The sequence below is a fragment of the Pseudophryne corroboree genome, unplaced genomic scaffold (genome assembly GCF_028390025.1).
Source record: "Pseudophryne corroboree isolate aPseCor3 unplaced genomic scaffold, aPseCor3.hap2 scaffold_680, whole genome shotgun sequence".
NCBI lineage: Eukaryota > Metazoa > Chordata > Amphibia > Anura > Myobatrachidae > Pseudophryne > Pseudophryne corroboree.
The window spans coordinates 150,675-164,694 of NW_026970266.1; the positions used below are offsets into that span (position 1 = coordinate 150,675).

The 14,020-nt window shown below is 47.3% G+C and overlaps 16 non-coding genes and 1 pseudogene across 16 annotated transcripts; all 17 read left to right on the plus strand.

The window, feature by feature from the left end:
• Positions 1-3,029: 3,029 nt before the first annotated feature.
• On the plus strand, positions 3,030-3,192 carry LOC135037499 (U1 spliceosomal RNA). Its single transcript, XR_010232032.1, has one exon. It is a non-coding gene; the product is annotated as a U1 spliceosomal RNA (small nuclear RNA).
• A 671-nt stretch (positions 3,193-3,863) lies between these two features.
• On the plus strand, positions 3,864-4,027 carry LOC135037474 (U1 spliceosomal RNA). Its single transcript, XR_010232008.1, has one exon. It is a non-coding gene; the product is annotated as a U1 spliceosomal RNA (small nuclear RNA).
• A 152-nt stretch (positions 4,028-4,179) lies between these two features.
• On the plus strand, positions 4,180-4,342 carry LOC135037510 (U1 spliceosomal RNA). The gene has a single exon (XR_010232043.1). It is a non-coding gene; the product is annotated as a U1 spliceosomal RNA (small nuclear RNA).
• Positions 4,343-4,988: 646 nt separating this feature from the next.
• On the plus strand, positions 4,989-5,152 carry LOC135037486 (U1 spliceosomal RNA). The gene has a single exon (XR_010232019.1). It is a non-coding gene; the product is annotated as a U1 spliceosomal RNA (small nuclear RNA).
• Positions 5,153-5,304: 152 nt separating this feature from the next.
• Positions 5,305-5,467, plus strand: LOC135037464 (U1 spliceosomal RNA). Its single transcript, XR_010232002.1, has one exon. It is a non-coding gene; the product is annotated as a U1 spliceosomal RNA (small nuclear RNA).
• Positions 5,468-6,138: 671 nt separating this feature from the next.
• Positions 6,139-6,302, plus strand: LOC135037476 (U1 spliceosomal RNA). Its single transcript, XR_010232009.1, has one exon. It is a non-coding gene; the product is annotated as a U1 spliceosomal RNA (small nuclear RNA).
• Positions 6,303-6,454: 152 nt separating this feature from the next.
• On the plus strand, positions 6,455-6,617 carry LOC135037504 (U1 spliceosomal RNA). The gene has a single exon (XR_010232037.1). It is a non-coding gene; the product is annotated as a U1 spliceosomal RNA (small nuclear RNA).
• A 671-nt stretch (positions 6,618-7,288) lies between these two features.
• LOC135037491 (U1 spliceosomal RNA) lies at positions 7,289-7,452 on the plus strand. Its single transcript, XR_010232024.1, has one exon. It is a non-coding gene; the product is annotated as a U1 spliceosomal RNA (small nuclear RNA).
• Positions 7,453-7,604: 152 nt separating this feature from the next.
• LOC135037502 (U1 spliceosomal RNA) lies at positions 7,605-7,767 on the plus strand. Its single transcript, XR_010232035.1, has one exon. It is a non-coding gene; the product is annotated as a U1 spliceosomal RNA (small nuclear RNA).
• A 671-nt stretch (positions 7,768-8,438) lies between these two features.
• On the plus strand, positions 8,439-8,602 carry LOC135037492 (U1 spliceosomal RNA). The gene has a single exon (XR_010232025.1). It is a non-coding gene; the product is annotated as a U1 spliceosomal RNA (small nuclear RNA).
• A 152-nt stretch (positions 8,603-8,754) lies between these two features.
• Positions 8,755-8,890, plus strand: LOC135037470 (U1 spliceosomal RNA; annotated as a pseudogene).
• A 698-nt stretch (positions 8,891-9,588) lies between these two features.
• On the plus strand, positions 9,589-9,752 carry LOC135037479 (U1 spliceosomal RNA). Its single transcript, XR_010232012.1, has one exon. It is a non-coding gene; the product is annotated as a U1 spliceosomal RNA (small nuclear RNA).
• A 152-nt stretch (positions 9,753-9,904) lies between these two features.
• On the plus strand, positions 9,905-10,067 carry LOC135037509 (U1 spliceosomal RNA). Its single transcript, XR_010232042.1, has one exon. It is a non-coding gene; the product is annotated as a U1 spliceosomal RNA (small nuclear RNA).
• A 673-nt stretch (positions 10,068-10,740) lies between these two features.
• Positions 10,741-10,904, plus strand: LOC135037473 (U1 spliceosomal RNA). The gene has a single exon (XR_010232007.1). It is a non-coding gene; the product is annotated as a U1 spliceosomal RNA (small nuclear RNA).
• Positions 10,905-11,056: 152 nt separating this feature from the next.
• Positions 11,057-11,219, plus strand: LOC135037511 (U1 spliceosomal RNA). Its single transcript, XR_010232044.1, has one exon. It is a non-coding gene; the product is annotated as a U1 spliceosomal RNA (small nuclear RNA).
• Positions 11,220-11,890: 671 nt separating this feature from the next.
• On the plus strand, positions 11,891-12,054 carry LOC135037481 (U1 spliceosomal RNA). Its single transcript, XR_010232014.1, has one exon. It is a non-coding gene; the product is annotated as a U1 spliceosomal RNA (small nuclear RNA).
• A 152-nt stretch (positions 12,055-12,206) lies between these two features.
• On the plus strand, positions 12,207-12,369 carry LOC135037507 (U1 spliceosomal RNA). Its single transcript, XR_010232040.1, has one exon. It is a non-coding gene; the product is annotated as a U1 spliceosomal RNA (small nuclear RNA).
• The last annotated feature ends 1,651 nt before the right edge of the window (positions 12,370-14,020 follow it).

The following is a 14,020-nucleotide window of genomic DNA, read 5'->3' on the forward strand; positions in this document are numbered from 1 at the left end:
TGTTTTTATAAAATCACTGAATCAAATCTAACTCTAATTACATCAGAGAAGGCCAAGTACCCTACACCATAACAGGGGGTTTGAAATTTTGACTTGTCTACTTAAAGATCACCAAAATCTGATAACAAGGTCAATTAGGTCCCTGGGTGGGATTGAACCACCAACCTTTTGGTTAATAGCCGTACATACTAACTGATTGCGCCACAGAGACACTTTGCAAAAGTCCATACTGACAAAGGCTAATAAGCATTCATCTAAAACGTTTCCTTGCAAAACTTTAAAAAGTCAATAAACGGGAGAGTTTTTGTAAGATGTTTCTTCCATCAACCAACGAAGAAACACATTGGTACTTTCCCATGATGAGTGAGTGCTTCAGGATCTCTTGCACTTACATGTGCAGCAGAGTACTGCAATGGAAGCATGCTGGGCCCATAAACCAGAGGTAGGCAGATTGAAACTATCCTCTGCTATATGCATTTTTTTTTGTTAATTAAAGTAATCCAAAACTGGGATTGATATTTTGTCTCTTTTATTTTTACTTAAAGTACAATAACGTTTACCATTTTAATTTGTTTTAATAGTATATTGACAGTATTGTTTTCTTTCAAAAATCCACTTCATTTTCTTTACCCTATTATTAAAATGGTAATTGACAAAAACAAACTACATTGTCACCAGAAGAGCAATACAAAATGTACAAGTGATATATTAAATTCATCTTTCCAGCTTGAATTTCAATGATGCATTGGGTCAACAATTTTGTGAGAAACATCTTCACCCTTAAATAAAGATTTTCTTAATTCCTTACCTGTGTGCTAATTAGATATCACCTTGTTTTCACATTAAACAGACTTCCACATGAGAAAGCAGCAAGGATGCAGTGGCGTTAATGTTTCCTGGTGTCAACTTGTATTATTTCAGTAGACATTGAAATGAGGATGCATCTTGCTGCCTTTCCAATGAAGCAAGTTTAATTTAGTAATAGGTGAAAAACCATCCTTACAAAGGTGTTAATCAGAGACTTGGCTTTGTGGACACTTTTCAGAGAACAAATTTGTTAGCATAAAAATAAAGCCAGAAAATGAAGAGCTGTTTAATCACTCAATTGGATTTTTCTGCCAGCATATTTTTTTTCTCTGCAACCCACTGCTAAATTGTGCTTCCTAGCTGTTTTTTATAAAATCACTGAATCAAATCTAACTCTGATTACATCAGAGAAGGCCAGGTACCCTACACAATAAGAGGGGGTTTGAAATTTTGACTTGTCTACTTAAATATCACCAAAATCTGATCACAAGGTCAATTACGTCCCTGGGTGGGATTGAACCACCAACCTTTTGGTTAATAGCCGAACACACTAACCGATTGCGCCACAGAGACACTTTGCAAACAGTACATACTGACAAAGGCTAATAAGCATACATCTAGAACGTTTCCTAGAAAAACATTAAAAAATCAATAATCTGGAGAGTTTTTGTAAGATGTTTCTTCCATCAACCAATGAATAAACACATTGGTACTTTCCCATGATGAGTGAGTGCTTCAGGATCTCTTGCACTTACATGTGCAGCAGAGTACTGCAATGGAAGCATGCTGGACCCATAACCCAGAGGTAGGCAGATTGAAACTATCCTTTGCTATATGCATTTTTTTTTGTTAATTTAAGTAATCAAAACTGGGATTGATATTTTTGCTCTTTTATTTTTACTTAAAGTACAACAACTTTTACCATTTTAATTTGTTTTAATAGTATATTGACAGTATACTTTTCTTTCAAAAATCCACTTCATTTTCTTTACCCTATTATTAAAATGGTAATTGACAAAAAAAACTACATTGTCACCAGAAGAGCAATACAAAATGTACAAGTGATATATTAAAATCATCTTTCCAGCTTGAATTTCAATGATGCATTGGGGCAACAATTTTGTGAGAAACCTCTTCACCCTTAAATAAAGATTTTCGTAATTTCTTACCTGTGTGCTAATTAGATATCACCTTGTTTTCACATTAAACAGACTTCCACATGAGAAAGCAGCAAGGATGCAGTGGCGTTAATGTTTCCTGGTGTCAACCTGTATTATTTCAGTAGACATTGAAATGAGGATGCATCTTGCTGCCTTTCCAATGAAGCAAGTTTAATTTAGTAATAGGTGAAAAACCATCCCTACAAAGGTGTTAATCAGAGACTTGGCTTTGTGGACACTTTTCAGAGAACAAATTTGTTAGCATAAAAATAAAGCCAGAAAATGAAGAGCTGTTTAATCACGCAATTTGATTTTTTTGCCAGCATATTTCTTTTTCTCTGCAACCCACTGCTAAATAGTGCTTCCTACTTGTTTTTATAAAATCACTGAATCAAATCTAACTCTGATTACATCAGAGAAGGCCAGGTACCCTACACCATAACAGGGGGTATGAAATTTGACTTGTCTACTTAAAGATCACCAAAATCTGATAACAAGGTCAATTAGGTCCCTGGGTGGGATTGAACCACCAACCTTTTGGTTAATAGCCGTACATACTAACTGATTGCGCCACATAGACCCTTTTACTTGCCTTATAGAGCAGCTCTGGAGCTGTTACAGTGCCCGGCTGCTGCAAGAAATCAGCTTGAATGCTTAAGCGGCTGGGGCATAGCCAACATGAGCCCCACACCGAAGGAGGGTGGAGGTGTTTAATGCGAACTAGGGGTCATCCAAGCGCCGCAAAAGGCCGCCATGCCCTGCACGCCCCTTTTCTCTTTTCATATGCAGACGAGGGTTGATGTGATGACATCACCATATGCAAATCCATCTGCTGCAGGCCTTCCCCCAGGAATGCTTGCACTAGTTGTTGCATTTGGTTTGTTGTTTGGGGGTGCTTCAGTATTAGGCAGCCTTCTGCCCTCCCATGTTCATCTGAAAATATGTGTTCTCCCTGCAGTTGTTGTCCCCAGATGAGAGTTCCCTTGTGCTGCCTCAGTTGGATCTCCTTCACTTGACAGGGGGGTACCCGAGCAGCAACCCTCCCCAGCTCTAGCCCAACTCCTACTTACCTGCCAGGTGAGATACTATGATCATGAAGGTGCTTCTCCCAGGGCAAGGCTCACCCATTGCACTCTGGGTGTGCTGCTCCTGCGATTTCCCCAAATGTGGGAAACTTGACTGCATAATTTGTGTTTCCCCTGGTCGGCTCTCGTATAATTCAGATCTCTTTGTCTCAGGTCTCTCTCCAGCCTAGTTTGCTGTCTGTTTCCACTTCTCTTTTCTTGAGCCGCTCCCTTCTATGCCCTTGCGCACTATCCTGACTTCTCCCGTCTGCTTACTTTGTGCTTTCCAATGCACAATGCAAACTACAGGTAGTACTGCAGGGCCCACACCCTTTTACTTGCCTTACAGAGCAGCTCTGGGGCTGTTACAGTGCCCAGCTGCTGCAAGAAATCAGCTTGAATGCTTCAGGGGCTGGGGCATAGCCAACATGAGCCCCACTCCGAAGGAGGGTGGAGGTGTTTAATGCGAACTAGGGGTCATCCAAGCGCCGCAAAAGGCCGCCATGCCCTGCACGCCCCTTTTCTCTTTTCATATGCAGACGAGGGTTGAAGCCAACTTTGACCCACTGCTTGGATGGCATTACCATATGCAAATCAATCTGCTGCAGGCCTTCCCCCAGGAATGCTTGTACTAGTTGTTGCATTTGGTTTGTTGTTTGGGGGTGCTTCAGTATTAGGCAGCCTTCTGCCCTCCCATGTTCATCTGAAAATATGTGTTCTCCCTGCAGTTGTTGTCCCCAGATGAGAGTTCCCTTGTGCTGCCTCAGTTGAATCTCCTTTACTTGACAGAGATGTGCCTGAGCAGCGGCCCTCCCCAGCCCTATCTCAAATCATACTTATTTTGCATAGGAGATACCATGGTCATGAAGATTGTTCTCCCAGGGTGAGGTTCATTCATTGCATTCTGGGTATGCTGACCCCTGTGATTTCCCCAAATGTGGGAAACTCGACTGCATTATTTGTGGTAGTGGGGGACTGTGTTTGTGCTTTCCTCTGGTCAGCTCTGGTAAAAGTCAGATTTCTTTGTCTCAGATCTTCCTCTAACCTTGTTCTTCTTTCGAGAGTTCCCTTGTGCTGCCTCAGTTGGATCTCCTTCACTTGACAGGGGGGTGCACGAGCAGCGACCCTCCCCAGCTCTAGCCCAACTCCTATTTACCTGCCAGGTGAGATACTATGATCAGGAAGGTGCTTCTCCCAGGGCAAGGCTCACCCATTGCACTCTGGGTGTGCTGCTCCTGCGATTTCCCCAAATGTGGGACACTTGACTGCATAATTTGTGTTTCCTCTGGTCGGCTCTCATATAATTCAGATCTCTTTGTCTCAGGTCTTTCTCCAGCCTAGTTTGCTGTCTGTTTCCACTTCTCTTTTCTTGAGCCGCTCCCTTCTATGCAGTTGCGCACTATCCTGACCTCTCCCGTCTGCTTACTTTGTGCCTTCCAACGCACAATGCATACTACAGGTAGTGCTGCAGGGCCCACACCCTTTTACATGCTTTACAGAGCAACTCTGGAGCTGTTACAGTTCCCAGCTGCTGCAAGAAATCATCTTGAATGCTTCAGGGGCTGGGGCATAGCCAACATGAGCCCCACACCGAAGGAGGGGTCATCCAAGCGCCACAAAAGGACACCATGCCCTGCACATCCCTTTTTTCTTTTCATATGCAGACGAGGGTTGAAGCCAACTTTGACCCACTGCTTGGATGACATCACCATATACAAATCCATCTGCTGCAGGCCTTCCCCCAGGAATGCTTGCACTAGTTGTTGCATTTGGTTTGTTGTTTGGGGGTGCTTCAGTATTAGGCAGCCTTCTGCCCTCCCATGTTCATCTGAAAATATGTGTTCTCCCTGCAGTTGTTGTCCCCAGATGAGAGTTCCCTTGTGCTGCCTCAGTTGACTCTCCTTTACTTGACAGAGATGTGCCTGAGCAGCGGCCCTCCCCAGCCCTATCCCAAATCATACTTATTTTGCATAGGAGATACCATGGTCATGAAGATTGTTCTCCCAGGGTGAGGTTCATTCATTGCATTCTGGGTATGCTGACCCCTGTGATTTCCCCAAATGTGGGAAACTCGACTGCATTATTTGTGGTAGTGGGGGACTGTGTTTGTGCTTTCTTCTGGTCAACTCTGGTAAAAATCAGATTTCTTTGTCTCAGATCTTCCTCTAGCCTTGTTCCTCTTTCGAGAGTTCCCTTGTGCTGCCTCAGTTGGATCTCCTTCACTTGACAGGGGGGTACCCGAGCAGCGACCCTCCCCAGCTCTAGCCCAACTCCTACTTACCTGCCAGGTGAGATACTATGATCATGTAGGTGCTTCTCCCAGGGCAAGGCTCACCCATTGCACTCTGGGTGTGCTGCCCCTGTGATTTCCCCAAATGTGGGAAACTTGACTGCATAATTTGTGTTTCCCCTGGTCGTCTCTCGTATAATTCAGATCTCTTTGTCTCAGGTCTCTCTCCAGCCTAGTTTGCTGTCTGTTTCCACTTCTCTTTTCTTGAGCCGCTCCCTTCTATGCCCTTGCGCACTATCCTGACTTCTCCCGTCTGCTTACTTTGTGCCTTCCAACACACAATGCAAACTACAGGTAGTGCTGCAGGGCCCACACCCTTTTACTTGCCTCACAGAGCAGCTCTGGAGCTGTTACAGTACCCAGCTGCTGCAAGAAATCAGCTTGAATGCTTCAGGGGCTGGGGCATTGCCAACATGAGCCCCACACCGAAGGAGGGTGGGGGTGTTTAATGCGAACTAAGGGTCACCCAAGCGCCGCAAAAGGCCGCCATGCCCTGCACGCCCCTTTTCTCTTTTCATATGCAGACGAGGGTTGAAGCCAACTTTGACCCACTGCTTGGATGGCATTACCATATGCAAATCAATCTGCTGCAGGCCTTCCCCCAGGAATGCTTGCACTAGTTGTTGCATTTGGTTTGTTGTTTGGGGGTGCTTCAGTATTAGGCAGCCTTCTGCCCTCCCATGTTCATCTGAAAATATGTGTTCTCCCTGCAGTTGTTGTCCCCAGATGAGAGTTCCCTTGTGCTGCCTCAGTTGAATCTCCTTTACTTGACAGAGATGTGCCTGAGCAGCGGCCCTCCCCAGCCCTATCCCAAATCATACTTATTTTGCATAGGAGATACCATGGTCATGAAGATTGTTCTCCCAGGGTGAGGTTCATTCATTGCATTCTGGGTATGCTGACCCCTGTGATTTCCCCAAATGTGGGAAACTCGACTGCATTATTTGTGGTAGTGGGGGACTGTGTTTGTGCTTTCCTCTGCTCAGCTCTGGTAAAAGTCAGATTTCTTTGTCTCAGATCTTCCTCTAGCCTTGTTCTTCTTTCGAGAGTTCCCTTGTGCTGCCTCAGTTGGATCTCCTTCACTTGACAGGGGGGTGCCCGAGCAGCGACCCTCCCCAGCTCTAGCCCAACTCCTACTTACCTGCCAGGTGAGATACTATGATCATGTAGGTGCTTCTCCCAGGGCAAGGCTCACCCATTGCACTCTGGGTGTGCTGCTCCTGCGATTTCCCCAAATGTGGGAAACTTGACTGCATAATTTGTGTTTCCTCTGGTCGGCTCTCGTATAATTCAGATCTCTTTGTCTCAGGTCTTTCTCCAGCCTAGTTTGCTGTCTGTTTCCACTTCTCTTTTCTTGAGCCGCTCCCTTCTATGCCCTTGCGCACTATCCTGACCTCTCCCGTCTGCTTACTTTGTGCCTTCCAACGCACAATGCATACTACAGGTAGTGCTGCAGGGCCTACACCCTTTTACATGCTTTACAGAACAGCTCTGGAGCTGTTACAGTGCCCAGCTGCTGCAAGAAATCATCTTGAATGCTTCAGGGGCTGGGGCATAGCCAACATGAGCCCCACACCGATGGAGGGTGGAGATGTTTAATGCGAATTAAGGGTCATCCAAGCGCCACAAAAGGACGCCATGCCCTGCACATCCCTTTTTTCTTTTCATATGCAGACGAGGGTTGAAGCCAACTTTGACCCACTGCTTGGATGACATCACCATATGCAAATCCATCTGCTGCAGGCCTTCCCCCAGGAATGCTTGTACTAGTTGTTGCATTTGGTTTGTTGTTTGGGGGTGCTTCAGTATTAGGCAGCCTTCTGCCCTCCCATGTTCATCTGAAAATATGTGTTCTCCCTGCAGTTGTTGTCCCCAGATGAGAGTTCCCTTGTGCTGCCTCAGTTGATTCGCCTTTACTTGACAGAGATGTGCCTGAGCAGCGGCCCTCCCCAGCCCTATCCCAAATCATACTTATTTTGCATAGGAGATATCATGGTCATGAAGATTGTTCTCCCAGGGTGAGGTTCATTCATTGCATTCTGGGTATGATGACCCCTGTGATTTCCCCAAATGTGGGAAACTCGACTGCATTATTTGTGGTAGAGGGGGACTGTGTTTGTGCTTTCCTCTGGTCAGCTCTGGTAAAAGTCAGATTTCTTTGTCTCAGATCTTCCTCTAGCCTTGTTCTTCTTTCGAGAGTTCCCTTGTGCTGCCTCAGTTGGATCTCCTTCACTTGACAGGGGGGTGCCCGAGCAGCGACCCTCCCCAGCTCTAGCTCAACTCCTACTTACCTGCCAGGTGAGATACTATGATCAGGAAGGTGCTTCTCCCAGGGCAAGGCTCACCCATTGCACTCTGGGTGTGCTGCTCCTGCGATTTCCCCAAATGTGGGACACTTGACTGCATAATTTGTGTTTCCTCTGGTCGGCTCTCGTATAATTCAGATCTCTTTGTCTCAGGTCTCTCTCCAGCCTAGTTTGCTGTCTGTTTCCACTTCTCTTTTCTTGAACCGCTCCCTTCTATGCCCTTGCGCACTATCCTGACTTCTCCCGTCTGCTTACTTTGTGCCTTCCAACGCACAATGCGAACTACAGGTAGTGCTGCAGGGCCCACACCCTTTTAGATGCCTTACAGAGCAGCTCTGGAGCTGTTACAGTGCCCAGCTGCTGCAAGAAATCAGCTTGAATGCTTCAGGTACTGGGGCATAGCCAACATGAGCCCCACACCGAAGGAGGGTGGAGGTGTTTAATGCGAATTAGGGGTCATGCAAGCGCCGCAAAAGGCCGCCATGCCCTGCACATCCCTTTTTTCTTTTCATATGCAGACGAGGGTTGAAGCCAACTTTGACCCACTGCTTGGATGACATCACCATATGCAAATCCATCTGCTGCAGGCCTTCCCCCAGGAATGCTTGTACTAGTTGTTGCATTTGGTTTGTTGTTTGGGGGTGCTTCAGTATTAGGCAGCCTTCTGCCCTCCCATGTTCATCTGAAAATATGTGTTCTCCCTGCAGTTGTTGTCCCCAGATGAGAGTTCCCTTGTGCTGCCTCAGTTGAATCGCCTTTACTTGACAGAGATGTGCCTGAGCAGCGGCCCTCCCCAGCCCTATCCCAAATCATACTTATTTTGCATAGGAGATATCATGGTCATGAAGATTGTTCTCCCAGGGTGAGGTTCATTCATTGCATTCTGGGTATGATGACCCCTGTGATTTCCCCAAATGTGGGAAACTCGACTGCATTATTTGTGGTAGAGGGGGACTGTGTTTGTGCTTTCCTCTGGTCAGCTCTGGCAAAAGTCAGATTTCTTTGTCTCAGATCTTCCTCTAGCCTTGTTCTTCTTTCGAGAGTTCCCTTGTGCTGCCTCAGTTGGATCTCCTTCACTTGACAGGGGGGTGCCCGAGCAGCGACCCTCCCCAGCTCTAGCTCAACTCCTACTTACCTGCCAGGTGAGATACTATGATCATGTAGGTGCTTCTCCCAGGGCAAGGCTCACCTATTGCACTCTGGGTGTGCTGCCCCTTTGATTTCCCCAAATGTGGGAAACTTGACTGCATAATTTGTGTTTCCCTTGGTCGGCTCTCATATAATTCAGATCTCTTTGTCTCAGGTCTCTCTCCAGCCTAGTTTGCTGTCTGTTTCCACTTCTCTTTTCTTGAGCCGCTCCCTTCTATGCCCTTGCGCACTATCCTGACTTCTCCCGTCTGCTTACTTTGTGCCTTCCAACGCACAATGCGAACTACAGGTAGTGCTGCAGGGCCCACACCCTTTTACTTGCCTTACAGAGCAGCTCTGGAGCTGTTACAGTGCCCAGCTGCTGCAAGAAATCAGCTTGAATGCTTCAGGGGCTGGGGCATAGCCAACATGAGCCCCACACCGAATGAGGGTGGAGGTGTTTAATGCGAACTAGGGGTCATCCAAGCGCCGCAAAAGGCCGCCATGCCCTGCACGCCCCTTTTCTCTTTTCATATGCAGATGAGGGTTGAAGCCAACTTTGACCCACTGCTTGGATGACATCACCCTATACAAATCCATCTGCTGCAGGCCTTCCCCCAGGAATGCTTGTACTAGTTGTTGCATTTGGTTTGTTGTTTGGGGGTGCTTCAGTATTAGGCAGCCTTCTGCCCTCCCATGTTCATCTGAAAATATGTGTTCTCCCTGCAGTTGTTGTCCCCAGATGAGAGTTCCCTTGTGCTGCCTCAGTTGAATCTCCTTTACTTGACAGAGATGTGCCTGAGCAGCGGCCCTCCCCAGCCCTATCCCAAATCATACTTATTTTGCATAGGAGATACCATGGTCATGAAGATTGTTCTCCCAGGGTGAGGTTCATTCATTGCATTCTGGGTATGCTGACCCCTGTGATTTCCCCAAATGTGGGAAACTCGACTGCATTATTTGTGGTAGAGGGGGACTGTGTTTGTGCTTTCCTCTGGTCAGCTCTGATAAAAGTCAGATTTCTTTGTCTCAGATCTTCCTCTAGCCTTGTTCCTCTTTCAAGAGTTCCCTTGTGCTGCCTCAGTTGGATCTCCTTCACTTGACAGGGGGGTGCCCGAGCAGCGACCCTCCCCAGCTCTAGCCCAACTCCTACTTACCTGCCAGGTGAGATACTATGATCATGAAGGTGCTACTCCCAGGGCAAGGCTCACCCATTGCACTCTGGGTGTGCTGCTCCTGCAATTTCCCCAAATGTGGGACACTTGACTGCATAATTTGTGTTTCCCCTGGTCGGCTCTCGTATAATTCAGATCTCTTTGTCTCAGGTCTCTCTCCAGCCTAGTTTGCTGTCTGTTTCCACTTCTCTTTTCTTGAGCCGCTCCCTTCTATGCCCTTGCGCACTATCCTGACTTCTCCCGTCTGCTTACTTTGTGCCTTCCAATGCACAATGCAAACTACAGGTAGTGCTGCAGGGCCCACACCCTTTTACTTGCCTTACAGAGCAGCTCTTGAGCTGTTACAGTGCCCAGCTGCTGCAAGAAATCAGCTTGAATGCTTCAGGGGCTGGGGCATAGCCAACATGAGCCCCACACCGAAGGAGGGTGGAGGTGTTTAATGCAAACTAGGGGTCATCCAAGCGCCGCAAAAGGCCGCCATGCCCTGCACGCCCCTTTTCTCTTTTTTGATATGCAGACGAGGGTTGAAGCCAACTTTGACCCACTGCTTGGATGGCATTACCATATGCAAATCAATCTGCTGCAGGCCTTCCCCCAGGATTGCTTGCACTAGTTGTTGCATTTGGTTTGTTGTTTGGGGGTGCTTCAGTATTAGGCAGCCTTCTGCCCTCCCATGTTCATCTGAAAATATGTGTTCTCCCTGCAGTTGTTGTCCCCAGATGAGAGTTCCCTTGTGCTGCCTCAGTTGAATCTCCTTTACTTGACAGAGATGTGCCTGAGCAGCGGCCCTCCCCAGCCCTATCCCACATCATACTTATTTTGCATAGGAGATACCATGGTCATGAAGATTGTTCTCCCAGGGTGAGGTTCATTCATTGCATTCTGGGTATGCTGACCCCTGTGATTTCCCCAAATGTGGGAAACTCAACTGCATTATTTGTGGTAGTGGGGGACTGTGTTTGTGCTTTCCTCTGGTCAGCTCTGGTAAAAGTCAGATTTCTTTGTCTCAGATCTTCCTCTAGCCTTGTTCTTCTTTCGAGAGTTCCCTTGTGCTGCCTCAGTTGGATCTCCTTCACTTGACAGTGGGGTGCACGAGCAGCGACCCTCCCCAGCTCTAGCCCAACTCCTATTTACCTGCCAGGTGAGATACTATGATCAGGAAGGTGCTTCTCCCAGGGCAAGGCTCACCCATTGCACTCTGGGTGTGCTGCTCCTGCGATTTCCCCAAATGTGGGACACTTGACTGCATAATTTGTGTTTCCTCTGGTCGGCTCTCATATAATTCAGATCTCTTTGTCTCAGGTCTTTCTCCAGCCTAGTTTGCTGTCTGTTTCCACTTCTCTTTTCTTGAGCCGCTCCCTTCTATGCCCTTGCGCACTATCCTGACCTCTCCCGTCTGCTTACTTTGTGCCTTCCAACGCACAATGCATACTACAGGTAGTGCTGCAGGGCCCACACCCTTTTACATGCTTTACAGAGAAGCTCTGGAGCTGCTACAGTGCCCAGCTGCTGCAAGAAATCATCTTGAATGCTTCAGGGGCTGGGGCATAGCCAACATGAGCCCCACACCGAAGGAGGGTGGAGATGTTTAATGCGAATTAGGGGTCATCCAAGCGCCACAAAAGGACGCCATGCCCTGCACATCCCTTTTTTCTTTTCATATGCAGACGAGGGTTGAAGCCAACTTTGACCCACTGCTTGGATGACATCACCATATGCAAATCCATCTGCTGCAGGCCTTCCCCCAGGAATGCTTGCACTAGTTGTTGCATTTGGTTTGTTGTTTGGGGGTGCTTCAGTATTAGGCAGCCTTCTGCCCTCCCATGTTCATCTGAAAATATGTGTTCTCCCTGCAGTTGTTGTCCCCAGATGAGAGTTCCCTTGTGCTGCCTCAGTTGAATCTCCTTTACTTGACAGAGATGTGCCTGAGCAGCGGCCCTCCCCAGCCCTATCCCAAATCATACTTATTTTGCATAGGAGATACCATGGTCATGAAGATTGTTCTCCCAGGGTGAGGTTCATTCATTGCATTCTGGGTATGCTGACCCCTGTGATTTCCCCAAATGTGGGAAACTCAACTGCATTATTTGTGGTAGTGGGGGACTGTGTTTGTGCTTTCTTCTGGTCAACTCTGGTAAAAATCAGATTTCTTTGTCTCAGATCTTCCTCTAGCCTTGTTCCTCTTTCGAGAGTTCCCTTGTGCTGCCTCAGTTGGATCTCCTTCACTTGACAGGGGGGTACCCGAGCAGCGACCCTTCGCAGCTCTAGCCCAACTCCTACTTACCTGCCAGGTGAGATACTATGATCATGTAGGTGCTTCTCCCAGGGCAAGGCTCACCCATTGCACTCTGGGTGTGCTGCCCCTGTGATTTCCCCAAATGTGGGAAACTTGACTGCATAATTTGTGTTTCCTCTGGTCGGCTCTCGTATAATTCAGATCTCTTTGTCTCAGGTCTCTCTCCAGCCTAGTTTGCTGTCTGTTTCCACTTCTCTTTTCTTGAGCCGCTCCCTTCTATGCCCTTGCGCACTATCCTGACTTCTCCCGTCTGCTTACTTTGTGCCTTCCAACACACAATGCAAACTACAGGTAGTGCTGCAGGGCCCACACCCTTTTACTTGCCTCACAGAGCAGCTCTGGAGCTGTTACAGTACCCAGCTGCTGCAAGAAATCAGCTTGAATGCTTCAGGGGCTGGGGCATTGCCAACATGAGCCCCACACCGAAGGAGGGTGGAGATGTTTAATGCGAACTAAGGGTCACCCAAGCGCCGCAAAAGGCCGCCATGCCCTGCACGCCCCTTTTCTCTTTTCATATGCAGACGAGGGTTGAAGCCAACTTTGACCCACTGCTTGGATGGCATTACCATATGCAAATCAATCTGCTGCAGGCCTTCCCCCAGGAATGCTTGCACTAGTTGTTGCATTTGGTTTGTTGTTTGGGGGTGCTTCAGTATTAGGCAGCCTTCTGCCCTCCCATGTTCATCTGAAAAGATGTGGTCTCCCTGCAGTTGTTGTCCCCAGACGAGAGTTCCCTTGTGCTTCCTCAGTTAAATCTCCTTAACTTGACGGGGGTGTGCCCGAGCAGCCACCCTCCCCAGCCCTATCCCAACACATACTTATCTTGCATATGAGATCTCTTAATCATGAAGATAGTTCTCACAGGTTGAGGTTCATCCTGGCCCCGCTCCCCGCTGGAGAGCGCTGATGGGGACAGCAGCGGGGCTTCAGCAGAAGGGTGAGTACGTGTGGCCAGAGACCTCCCTTCCCATGTGCAGGCCTGCAGAGTCTGCCGCGCAGGATGGGGCATGTGGCACTCTCCCTCCCAGGGGCTCTTCCAGATGTAGCTTCTCAGCAGTATTTTTCCCGGGCTGCGCGGCGCTCTCCCCGACTGGCATCTGCCCTGGAACACTGCCTTCCTCAACGCAACATCAGCAGGGGGCCCTGGCCTCATCACCATCCCAGGTCTTTCTCATGTATGTATCATGTATGTGTGTGTGATATATGTATGAATCATATATGTTTGTGATATATATATATATATATATATGTATCTATCTATCTATCTATCTATCTATCTATCTATCGTATGTGTGTGTGTATATATGTATCTATCATGTATGTATGTATCTATCTTGTATGTATCTATCTATCTATCTATCTATCTATCTATCTATCTATCGTGTGTGTGATATATGTATGTATCTATCATGTATGTGTTATATGTATGTATCACACCTTCCTCTATACATATACATACATACATACATACACACACACACACACACACACCTATATCTGTACGTACACTGACATACACACCAACATCTATACATTAACACGCTGACCCCTAAACGTACACCAACGTACCCACACCTGCATCTATACCTACACATGCTGACACGTGGACGTACACCGGCTTACCCACATGTGAATCTATACATACATGTGCTGACACCTGGATATACACTGATGTACCCACACCTAACATCTATACATACACATGCTAACACCTGGACGTATACAGACGTACCCACATTTGCATCCATGCATATATAGATTTAGGTGTGTGTACGTCAGTGTACGTCCAGGTGT